Source organism: Schistocerca americana, chromosome 2 (genome assembly GCF_021461395.2).
Source record: "Schistocerca americana isolate TAMUIC-IGC-003095 chromosome 2, iqSchAmer2.1, whole genome shotgun sequence".
NCBI lineage: Eukaryota > Metazoa > Arthropoda > Insecta > Orthoptera > Acrididae > Schistocerca > Schistocerca americana.
The window spans coordinates 722,075,005-722,088,711 of record NC_060120.1 but is presented as its reverse complement, the minus strand read 5'-3'; positions in this window follow the sequence as shown (position 1 = coordinate 722,088,711).

Here is a 13,707-nt window from a genome sequence, read left to right as displayed (position 1 = left end):
TTCCACTCTCGAACGGCCCGCAGGAAAAGCGATCAATTAAATTTTTCTGTGTGAGCCCTTATTTTATCGTGATGATCATTTCTCCCTATGCAGGTGGGTGCCAACACAATGTTTACGCAATCGGATGAGAAAATTGGTGATTTAAATTTCATGAGAAGATCCCGCCGCAACAAAAAACGCCTTTGTTTTTAATAATTGCCACTCCAATTCGCGTATCATGTCTGTGGCACTGTCTCCGCTATTTCGCGATAATACTAAACGAGCTGCACTTCTTTATACTTCTTCGATGTCATCCGCCATTCCCACCTGATGCAGATCCCACACTGCACAGTAATACTCCAGAATTGGGCGGACAAGCGTGGTGTAACCAATTTAGTAGACCTGTTGCACCTTCTAAGTGTTCTGCCAATGAATCGCAATCTTTAGTTTGCTCCAACCACAATATTATCTATGCGATCGTTCCAATTTAGGTTGTTTGTAATTATAATCCCTAAGTATTTAGTTGAATTTACAGCCTTCAGATTTGTGCGACTTATCGCGTAATCGAAATTTAGCGGATTTCTTTTAGTATGCATATGAATAACTCCACACTTTTCTGTATTCAGGGCCAATTGCCACTTTTAGCACCATACGAGTATCTTATCTAAATCATTTTGCAATACGTTTTGATCATCTCATGACTTTACAAGACGGTAAATGACAGCATCATCTGCAAACAACCCAAGACGGCTACTCAGAATTGTCTCCTCTGTCGTTAATATAGATCAGGAACAGCAAAGGGCCTATAAAACATCCTTGGGGAACGTCGGCTATTACTTCTGTTTTATTCGATGAATTGCCGTCTACTACTACGAACTGTGAACTGAAAATCACAAAATCCAGTCCCACAACTGAGGCGATATACCATAGGCACGCAGTTTGGTTAGAAGACGCTTGTGAGGAACGGTGTCGTAAGCCTTCTGGAAATCTAAAAATATGGAATCAATTTGACATCCCCTGTCGATAGCACTCATTACTTCATGAGTATAAAGAGCTGGTTGTGTTTCGCAAGAAAGATATTTTCCGAATCCCTACTGACTATGTGTCAATAAATCGTTTTCTTCGAGGTACTTCATAATGTTCGAATACAGTATATGTCCCAACACCCTACTGCAAATCGACGTTAGTGATATGGGCCTGTAATTCAGCGGATTACTCCTATTTCTCTTTTTGGGTATTGGTGTGACTCTAAATATGGAGCTATTGTATCAGCATACTCTGAGAGGAACCTGACTGGTATACAATCTGAACCGGCGGCCTATGTGTGTGTGAATTTCTAAGGGGCCAAACTGCTGAGGTCATCGGTCCCTAGGCTTACACACTACTTAAACTGAACAACACACACACCTATGCCCGAAGGAGGACTCGAACCTCCGATGGGAGTGGCCACGCCACCCAGCCTGAACCAGAGGCCTTGTCTTTATTGAGTGATTTAAGCTGCTTTGTTACACCGAGGATCTCTATTTCTATGTTTCTCATCTTGGCAGTTGTTCTTGATTGGAATTCAGGAATATTTACTTCGTCTTCTTTGGTGAAGGAGTTTCGGAAAACTATGTATAATAACTCTGCTTTAGTGGCACTGTCATCAGTGACTTCACCGTTGTTATCGCACAGTCAAGGTATTGATTGTGTCTTGCCACTGGTGTACTCCATGCATCACCAGAATCTCCTTGGGTTTTCTGCCAAATTTCGAGACAGCATTACGTTGTGGAAATTATTAAAATCATCTCGCATTGAAATATGCGCTATATTTCGAACTTCTCCTAAACTTTACCAGTCTTGAGGATTTTGCGTTCTTTTGAATTTGGCATGCTTTTTTTCGCTGCTTCTGCAACAGCGATCTGGCCCGTTTTGGGTGCCATGGGGTATCAGTACCATCACTTATTAATTTATGTGGTATATATCTCTCAGTTGCTGTCGATACTATCTCTTTGAAATCTTTCCACAACTTTTCTACGGTTACATAATTAGATCGGAAGGAATGAAGACTGCCTCTTAAAAAGACGTTAACAGCATTTTATCAGCTCTTTTTAAATAGATATACTTTGCATTTCTTTTTGATGGTTGTATGTGTTACTCTACTCAGCCTAGCAGCAACTGCCTTGTGGTCGGCGGTGGTCTAGCGGTTCTAGGCGCTCAGTCCGGAACCGCGCGACTGCTACAGTCACAGGTTCGAATCCTGCCTCGGGCATGGATGTGTGTGATGTCCTTAGGTTAGTTAGGTTTAAGTAGTTCTAAGTTCTAGGGGACTAATGACCACAGATGTTAAGTCCCATAGTGCTCAGAGCCATTTGAACCTTGTGGTCGCTAATCCCTGTATTCGTCACGAAACTATTTGCCCAGGATTTTTTGTTGCTAAGAGGTCAAATATGCTTTCGCAGCCATTTACGCTTCGAGTGGGCTCAAGAATTAATTGTTCAAAATAATTTTCTGAGAAAGCATTCAGTACAATTTCGGATGACGTTTTATGCCTGCCGCCGGCTTTAAACTATAGTTTTCCAGAATATCTAGGGTAGATTGAAATCACCACCGACTATAACTGTATGAGTGAAGTACCTATTTGAAACGAGACTCAAGTTTTCTTTGAACTGTTCTGCAACTATAACATAAGAGTCGGGGTCGCTAAAACGATGCAATTAATAGTTTAGTCCGGTTGTCAGGTATGACCCCTACTCATACTATTTCGCAGGAACTATCTACTTCAATTTCACTACAAAGAAAAGTACTTCTGACAGTAATAAGTACTCCACCACCAACTGTATTTAATCTATCCTTTCTGAACACTATTAGGTCATTAGAAAAAATTTCGGCTGAACTTATTTCCGGCTTTAGCCAGCTTCCTGTACCTATAGCTATTTGAGCTTCAGTGCATTCTATTAGGGGCTGGAGCCCTGGTTCTTTCCCAATACCACAATTTACCGCTACAATGCCGATCGTTTCGACAACTATCTTACTGTGTTTTACCTACCCCGTTTTAGAGGCACGCCCTTTCTGTGGTTTCCTGAGACCCCCTAATCTCAAAAACCGCCCAGTCCCTTCCACATAACCCCCACTACCAGCGTAGCCGCCTCCTGTGTGTAGTGGACTCCTGACCTATTAAGCGGAACCCGGAAACTCACCACCCGAATATTGTCTTAGCGATATGAAAGCTATGAAAGACAACAAAAGGAAATCGAAGAACAAAATAAGAGGATGCTTACTACACAATACCTACTGAGCAATGAAGTCTGTCTTAAATAAATTTAGTTTCTTAGTTTTCTGTATTGGGTTTACATAAAAGACGCGAAGTTATAGATACCTTTTCAAAAATGTAGAGTTTGTTTCATACAAATTATCAGTTCCAAACAGTTGCATGAAGCCTACGAAGAAACAGATAGGCTATTTTATCATTAACTAAGTTTTTCGCTTTCGGTTGTTGTTTAGTATTTCCTGGCACATCCTGTGCATCTGTTTTTGCACTTATTTTCCAGTCTTTATTTTTGTATGACATAATTTTATCTACCATCCATTCCAGAATTTTATTATATTTTTCCTTCAACTAGCTTGGACTCGAATAACTGCAATCTGAAACTGAACTAGCCATTTCATTTTCACACTTATTTCTAACAGGGATACAAAGTCATTATGAACATTATTTGTTTCTGTTGACTCATGGTGTATCTACAGTTTCAACAGATACTTGACTTCATTTTCTGAGGGTAAACATAGCGCTGTCCTGCAGAAGGTGGCTTCCGCGCTGGAATGGCACATTAGTGCCAGTGGGCGGTCTAGTTACTGTTAGTAAGTTAGTAGGTACACACTAAAATTAGAAAAAGAATAAGAAGGAAGGGGCGTGTGCCAGCGTCTATACATCACCTTCCGTTCAGCATTCTCACATCATACTTGTGAAGGAAAACAAATCCTAAATGCAAGCAAGTGTAAGGGATTTCCGTTCATTTATGTAATGCTAGGACGCAGGACATGTCATTCAGAAACAGCCACAGAAAAGTCTATCCGATTATTCCTAAGAATCCACTGAATACTCATGGCATCATAAGTATATTACGTCTATAATAAACAAGAGATTCTGAAAACATGAGGGCTGAGTCACCTGATCATTTTAACTCGAATATTTTTGAAATCGTTGAACATTTCGAAACTAGGTTTACGACATGTTGTAGTCCGGAAAGATGCGAGTATTTTGCTGTACGTCCAGATGGCTACTTCTTCTTTGTATACTAAGGAGCATAATTAGCTGTGATTTTATTGACGATTGTTAGCGCTATTCGTAAGCCTTTGAAAGGACTCTTAGGTACATGATGATTGTTATCATCTGCAGGGCAAAATTTTTAAAAAATAAAGTGAGTTGATGTTAACCAAGAATACCTTTAAGGCGACAAAGACGGTATTATCAACACCTCACTGAATTTGGACGGGGTCGTATAACAGTGCTACGAGAAGCCAGATGTTCCTTCTGCGATGTTGCTGAAAGACGTGGCAGGAATGTAACCACTGTACATGTCCGCTGGCAGCGGTTGTCACGAGAATATACAGTCGCAAGAAGACTGGGCTCCGGACGGCCACATGGCACTACCGAGAGAGAAGACCATCATGTTTGGTGTATGGCTCTGGCGTATAGTACTGCCTCTGGAGCAGCTGTCTGAGCGGGAATTGGCACCACAAAGACGCAACGAACTGTTACAAATCGGTTACTTCAAAGATAGCTCCGAACCAGAAGCCATGCAGCGTGTATTCCACTGATCCCAAACCACCGCCATTTGTGACTTCACTGGTGACAAGCGAGATCTCATTGGAGGGTAGGGTGAAAGTTTATTGTGTTTTCTGAAGAGCTGGTTCTGCCTCGGTGTCAGTTATGGTGATGCGTTGGTAAGACGAAGGACAGTTGAGGGTCTGCAATCAACGTGTCTACGTGCTAGACACACTGGACCTACACCTGGAGTTATCGTCTGGGGTGTGATTTCGTATGACAGCAGGAGCACTCTCGTGGTTATCCCACGCACCCCGCCAGCAAATATGGGCGCTAGTCCGGTGGTTCGACCCATTGTGCTGCCTTTCATGAACAGCATTACAGGGTGTGTTTCCCAACAGGATAACATTCGTCCACATACAGCTGCTGTAACCCAACAAGCTCCAGAGAGTGTCCACATATTGTCTTGACCTGCTCGATCACCAGTCTGTCTCCAGTCGAGCACACATGGGACAACCATCGGACGAAAACTACAGTTTCATCCACAACCGTCATTAACCGTCCGTGTATCGACCGACCAAGTGCAACAGGCGTGTAACTGTACCCCACAAACTGACATCTGGCACCTGTACAACACAATGCAATATTGTGGTGGGTGCACCGGTTATTAATTTACCGGCATTTCACGTTTGCAATGGCTTATCTCGCGCTCACGTTACCTGTGATCTAGCAACCTAAATCACTTTGTTATCTAGACAAATTTATTCCCTAAATTTCATTACTCTACATTAATTATTTTTGGTGTTGCGATTTTTTTGCGTCCGTATAGAAAGAGTAACACTGCCAAGAGCCCGAGGATTAATCCGTCATTAGATATTTGAGTACAAAAACAAATGATTGGAAGAAGATGAAGGAAGGATAGGTTTAAAAATACTGCAGTAATTTCTTTCATTTAACACAGGCTTTATACCTCTGGGAGCACAGTGCCCTATTCCTTTCTCCATGGTGTATTAACTTCGAGTTATTGAATGTTTTTGTATCCGATGACATTATAATTGTCTTCTTCAATTCGTATTGTAAGCACTGAATTTTCAGTATGTGATACTTGGTTTCTTTCGCTAATGGCGAGTGTAGCTATTTTTGTGTCTGCAACGTTTCGTGCAGTATTCGTTTTGACTGTTACAGACTGAAGTTGCGGACGGACAGCTTTGCGTGATTCTGCCTGCAGTACTGCCGGAGCCACGCAACTCTGAATACTTCTGGTAACCATGGCAATTAATAACTACAACAGTAATAGCAGACACAGCCCTTATACTGAACATCTAATAATTTTTATTCTTTATCAGACGCATTGAATAGACCAAATACAAGCTGAACATTACTAAGTTCATGTAATATATTGTCATTAGCTGATGAGGAATTCTGTTTTTTCAGCAACGAGGAAAACAACGATGCTATAACGCAACAAAATCTTACTTATCAGTCTTATTGGTATACTATTATTTGTGGAGCTACACCACCACGAAGCTAGCGTGAAAATGATATTCACTTAAGCAATAATAACAGCAGATGTCGATGTTTAGATCGGCTACAGCTATAGATCTATAGTGCGTGTGAGGGACGTGCAGCGTCCACGAAGCTTAAGTGTGTAGCGTAAAGCGCCGAACCTCATCATCCGCCCTTGACACCAGAAGGCAGTATCCACTCATATCACTGTTTTTGATGTGGAGAGAATAGTTTTTTCAGTGATGGGTCTGGTGGGCCATAGTACTACAGTCGTACATGTATGGGACCTGCGGGGTTAGACGATTCGGATGAGTTGTGCAGACATCAGCAGATACCGAAATACGATATTAGCATTTCTATAGCAATGACATACTGTACGTATCATCTCGTGTGCGTTATAATATTCCAGCATTTCTAGAATTGCATCATCACCTGCCCTCAAAAATATTCGTTGTCTGTTGCGGTGCTAACTGTGTGTATATATGTACCCCTGGGCACAGAATACCGCTGAAATCAGACCAAAACAGTCTCCGAATACAGTGTGAACGTGAACTCGGATAGCTCTTTTTATCAGTCGAGTTTCGCTACACTACGGACAATAGTTTCGACCAAGGACGCTCGAGTCACCATGGAGTTTCGATGCTTTCTACACGAGTGCTTTAGGCAGCACCATACATGAAGAACGCCTCCCATTAATCATGTTGGACGCCGTTGGGTTTCATGGGCGACTGTGTTAGGTCGAACTTGCGAATGCTCATGACAGTGTTCGCTCCTGCAGGACAGGTATACAGCCAGAAGTGTTTCGGTTCTTTCAATGAATTCGTTGAGCTGTATTCCAACGAGTCAAAATTCATCCCTGTGTTGAAAGCAGTGCTTTTAGTAATTATGTTCTTCATAACAGACACTGTTTCGTCCCTGGCACGTCCATTCATCTTACATCTTTCCATATTTTGGCGGTTCGCTTGTGGAAATCATCATAACAGGTCGATTTTGGTCTCGTATGGAATCTGTTAGGAATGCCATTCTACAATGACACTATTAAATCATCTTTAATTCGAGCCTATGACACGGTTAGACAATAGTTGCGTGTTGCAGTTCCAAAGACCTCCATTTTGGACATGTAATGTTTATTTCATTGTTCCTTTTTGGACCGTATTTTAGTATCATAAGTAATATATTTTTAAACGTCAGTCTTTGGACTAGTTTTAACCCCTCATCCTTGTATTCCTACCTTGTGCAACTCTTTTCATCTCTGCGTATACAGGATAGTCAGAAACAGTCTGAAAATCTTTTTAAGGGTATTGCAGGGTAGATTGCGCTGAGAAACAATTGTTAAGAAGAAACGCTATACGTTGCGCAGTTTCCGAATTGATAAGCATAGAAGTTAGCCAATCAGGCCTTTGTGCGTGCAAATTCAAGCCACCAGCCAGAGACGGAGTCAGCAAGCGTGTTCTTCGTTTCGTTTTCTATAAACGTTCAAGAGAGCAATACAAATATTGAACATTGAACGGTAGTAAGGATCGAAACTGAGCCAAAGGCTGAGTAGTCTTATGCGCCATCATCTACGCTGTGAGAACTGTTGATACTAACTGTATATGGCAGGATGCTTGAATTTGAGTACACAACTGCCCGATTTGCTAACTTCAATGCTAATTAACTCGAAAACAGCTCAACGTGTCGAACTCTTTTTTTTTACTGTTCTTTCCCAGCGCAACCAACTCTGCAACACCCTTACGAGCATTCCAGACTTTTTGTAACTGACCTGTATGCTACGCACCTCATCCACAAGATCTGTTTTAGTGTTTTCGTTTAGTCTTCTTCTTTACCGTGCACTATACTGTCAAGTGACGAACAAACAACTGATGGCTGCCTTAATGAGTATCCCATCCTATTCTCCTGGTGAGTGCGGTAACTTATTTTAGCAAATGCTAATTTCCAGTGGTCCATTTTCTTCTTTACTAATATGTTCGTGGTCTACGTTTTAATTTGTTGAATTTATGATACCCAAAGTTATAGTTTCAGAAGCCTAGTTATTCATTCCGTCTTAGTATTAAAAATCAGTACTGCTCTTTCTTTGAAGAAAGGTTCCTAGACCCGCTAAGCCCTGCTTCTGACGCCTCGTTTGTCAGTGGCACCTTATGTCGTCTTACTTCTCATATCATATTGCCCTATCTTTTGCTTTTCCTGCGATGTCTTATATAATCATATTCCCATGAAATTCTCCTTCTTTTCACATGAATCAAAACGTATCGCTAGGAGGAATCCATATCCCAGAGGCAATCATTCATCCCAACTCAAATTCATAAATGCAGACATTGCGTTCTTTGATATCCGCAAAGCATATTAACATTTGCTTTGACGCTGCCACTACGTTGGACAGCTTTTTGCTAAGTTTTCTGGTCATATAATACAGAGCCCAAAGATAAACCATATACGTTGTTCTTCATCACTTGCTATTGGTATACTGCCTACATTATATTCCCTCTGATTATGAGCTCTGATGAATCGAAGGCCTTCGCCTGTGACCATGGCTACCAGCATACCAGCCATGGTCAGCAAGTTGACCGGGCTCCGGCTCCGCAGGAGATATTCCCTTATACACTACTGGCCATTAAAATTGTTACACCACGAAGATGACGTGCTACAGACGCGAAATTTAACCGACAGGAAGAAGATACTCTGATATGCAAATGATTAGCTTTTCAGAGCATTCGCACAAGGTTGGCGAAGGTGGCGACACCTACATCGTGCTGACATGAGGAAAGTTTCCAACCGATTTCTCATACACAAACACAAGTTGACGGGCGTTGCCTGCTGAAACGTTGTTATGATGCCTCGCGTAAGGAGGAGAAATGCGTACCATCACGTTTCCGACTTTGATAAAGGTCGGATTGTAGCCCATCGCGATTGCTGTTTATCGTATCGCGACATTGCTGCTCGCGTTGGTCGAGATCCAATGACTGTTAGCAGAATATGGAATCGGTGGGTTCAGGGGGGCTATACGCAACGCCTTGCTTGATCCCAACGGCCTCGTATCACTAGCAGTCGAGATGACAGGCATCTTATCCGCATGGCTGTAACGGATCGTGCAGCCACGTCTCGATTCCTGAGTCAACAGATGGGGACGTTTGCAGGGCAACAACCATCTGCACGAACAGTTCGACGACGTTTGCAGCAGCATGGACAATCAGCTCGGAGACCATGGCTGCGGTTACCCTTGAAGCTGCATCACAGACAGGAGCGCTCGCGACGGTGTACTCAACGACGAACCTGGGTGCACGATTGTCAAAACGTCATTTTTTCAGATGAATCCAGGTTCTGTTTACAGCATCATGACCGTCGCATCTGTGTTTGGCGACATCGCGGTGGACGCACTTTGGAAGCGTGTATTTTTCATCGCATTACTGGTGTATCACCCGGCGTGATGATATGGTGTGCCATTGGTTACACGTCTCGGTCACCTCTTGTTCGCATTGACGGCACTTTGAACAGTGGACGTTACATTTCAGATGTGTTACGGCCTGTGGCTCTACCCTTCATACGATCCCTGCGAAACCCTACATTTCAGCAGGATAATGCACGACCGCATGTTGCAGGTCCTGTACGGGACTTTCTGTTTACAGAAAATGTTCGACTGCTGCCCTGGCCAACATATTCTCCAGATCTCTCACCAATTGAAAACGTCTGGTCAATGGTGGCCGAGCAACTGGCTCGTCACAATACGCCAGTTACTACTCTTGATGAACTGTGGTATCGTGTTGAAGCTGCATGGGCAGCTGTCCCTGTACACGCCATCCAAGCTCTGACTCAATGCCCAGGCGTATCAAGGCCGTTATTACGGCCAGAGGTGGTTACTGTGGGTACTGATTTCTCAGGATCTATGCACCCAAATTGCGTGAAAATAAAATCTCACTTCAGTTGTAGTATAATATATTTGTCCAATGAATACCTATTTATCAACTGCATTTCTTCTTGGCGTAGCAATTTTAATGGCCAGTAGTGTATTCCCGTGGCACACCTGCATGGCAACGGTAAAGCGGACACTGAGTATCAACCATAATAAGCTCGATCGTGTCCAAAACACGCCGCTCTGTTTCGAAGTGAAACTCCAGCCAGCTCCACCACAAGAGGCAGAAGCGTAGAAACCAGAGCCGTGAACATCCCAGACAACAAGACAACAGCGCTACAGCCGAAAGTACTACTCTGCCTCACCAAATCATGTGCCATCCAGGCACCGAGCAGATATCACACTGCGTCGGTTTAGGATGGCACCCGGGCGCCCTCTGTCAATTCAGTTCACTGCACCACAGTAAGCAATTCCTAGGCAGAGCGACCACCAATATCTACAGCGCACTATTCCGGCCTCAGCCTGATTGGAGGATACCGCACCACAGACAGGCAGCCAGCTGTCGCCCAAGGAAACTCGTCTTCTCCAACATTGTCTCCTGTGGGCGCTGTATTCCAATACGAATACTTCTGTTTGCATTTTAGACTGTGAACTGTGTTCTATAGTTGCCACCAAAAAATGGTTCAAATGGCTCTGAGCACTACGGGAGTTAACATCTGAGGTCATCGCTCCCCTAGAACTTAGAGCTACTTAAGCCTAACTAACGTAAGGACATCACACACATCCATGCCCGAGGCAGGATTCGAACCTGCGACCGTAGCGGTCGCTCGGTCACAGCGGCCGGCAGTTGCCACCATTATACTGTCCAATGGACATTAACTTCGTCACTTTTGCTCGATAGATCGAACGCTAGACTTATTATCCCTATGCTAAACTATTTAAGTGACTCCCATTATCACGATTTCTTCAGTGAAATTTATAATCTTGCAAGTGCCGTCACAGACAGAAATTAAATAAACTTAATTGCCTAAAAATCACTACTTTCTGGTTAAAAACAGTCGGCACACTTAGTCAATGTTGATCAAGTGTGTCCATATTTTTCCATTTTTGTGGTGGAATGAGAAAAAATGCTAATTGAATACGACCTGGAACAATCAGTTGAGTGTGTGCTACTATGTAGGACACACCAGGTTTGGCGATGAGGTGACTATTTGTTGAACTGTCGCTTTTCCTACGCCTAACGTAGATGGTGTTTCCTCTCACGTAATTTCAAAAAATTTTCTCTTTCTATACCAGCTTGTCTGACGCTGGTTCAGTGGACAAAGTGGTTCAAATGGCTCTAAGCACTATGGAACCTAACATCTGAAGTCAGCAGTCCCCTAGACTTAGAACTACTAAATCTAACTAACCTAAGGACATCACACACATCCATGCCCGTGGCAGAATTCGAACCTGCAACCGCAGCAGCAGCGTAGTTCCGGACTAAAGCGCCTAGAACCGCTTGGCCACATCGGCCGGCTTCAGTGGAGAAAAACTTAGTGCAACGATGAGATTTTTATTTCAGGTACTTTTTCATAAACATGTTTCATTGTTTACTTGGACTGTATTTTTCTTATGCCTGCAGCGGTACAGTAGATATTAACTGTTGATAGGTTTGAAGCCGGCCGGAGTGGCCGAGCGGTTCTAGGCGCTACAGTCTGGAACCGCGCGACAGTTACGGTCGCGGGTTCGAATCCTGCCTCGGGCATGGATGTGTGTGACATCCTTAGGTTAGTTAGGTGTAAGTAGTTCTAAGTTCTAGGGGACTGATGACCTCAGAATTTAAGTCCCATAGTGCTAAGAGCCATTTGAATAGCTTTGAAAGGTGCAATTACACGCGGGGACGGGGTGGGGGCGGGGAGGGAGGGCGAGTAAGTGGAGAGCCAGTAGGCACAGTAGAAACACTATTGACAGTAAAGAAGACTTTTATTCAATTCTGCCAATCCATGGCACTTCAGGGTTCAGTGAGGTAAACACGCCCCACGCAGAGGTCTGGGCGCCGGCTTCCGCACTGGATGCTGGGTAGGCAGCCTGCAATCCTGTCGGAAATGCTGTGGCCGGCCAACGGTCTCTGGAAGCTATGGTCTTGATCTTAGCGGCGTCCTGCTTCCCTTCGGCGACATGGAACCCAGGCAGCCTTTAGTTCTGCACGCGTTTACAGCAGCAGCTCACGGAGATAGCAGTGTGCGGGCTTCGACTCACTGCTCTCTGGCAGGACCTAGGCGGCCACTGTCTCTGAGGCAGTAAGTCCCACTAGAGTGTTGCCGGCAGCAGGCACGGATGGCATGTTGGCAGGCTGCGGCTCCAAGTTCCACGAAAAAGTCAGTGCTTGAGGCGGTAGGCGTAGGCCAGTCTCGACCCATGGCTACTGCTGGCGATGCTCAGTTGTCTCGCTGCCCATCGCGAATCTCTGCGTCGTGGTGGTGCTGCTGGAGTCCGGAGACGGGAGGAATACAAGAGAGCCTTATACCTCAAAATCCGCATTTTTCCGCTAAAACTTGGCTCCCAGTCACTTCGTTCAAAACAGGAGACTTCCCCTGGTGTGATGACATCGACCCTCCTACTAGGGCCATTACCATTGTGAGGTGCAGTTTTTCACTGACTGTGAGCCTTGTCTCACAATCCCCTCACATGTATGCTATTCTGACCCACACGTCGCCATACTTACGGCTATCAGCCCACAGCTGAAATGCAATGCTTCACAGTGGCTTTCTCACTAATTCTAATTATTTTAGCTACAGACCGGATAGCGGTGTTACAGTTTCAAGTGTTTTGTATCCTCAGTGATGGAGATGAAGGTAAAAACTTTTTTAAGTCTTATTCCATCAGTTGGCGATTATTATTATTGGTTTCCATGTTTCATCACTCTTCTTAACAGCGACGGCAACAACTGATCTATCGCTTACGTTCGCAGTGTCGTCAGTGCATCTATAAACACTTTTTGAACTCTAGTGCCATTTCGCCAGACAAAATACAAGTGTATTAGGCAAGTTTGTTCACAGACTACTGCATGACTTGTAGCTACTTTAGTAAAAACAGAATACTCTCCCTGCAGAGTAAGTCCCGCCCAGACATTACACTACCTCAATCTCTCCAGTAACTTCAACACCACTGGAAGATTCTGCTGCAGACGTTGGCCCAGGCGAAGACGACCTTGCTTTCGTTGTTTCCAGACTTCAGTGAGAAAATGGAGCCGGGGCCTGCCTTTATCAGAAGATTGGAGCAACACTTCATGGCGTCCACAGTTCATAATGAAACACAACCAACTCTTCTCGCAGCACTCACTGGTGCTCACGCCTATCAAGTACTTCAACGTCTTAAACCCGGTGTAGATCTCCGTACCCTAGCTAATGTTCTGTTAAAATCACAACATAATATCTAATACGTCTCAGGTGATAAATTTTGTGCCCACACTACACTTTCCGAGGCGTATTTTATGATGAAAGAGGACTCTCCCAGTCATCATTTCTCACACGCTCAATAAAAATTTTAGTCGTCTTCCGCGACGCAATGGGACTCCCTGCCAGTCTTCATAAGCACGATAAAAACTCCATATCGTTTTCCACGACGTAACTGCACTCCCTGCCGA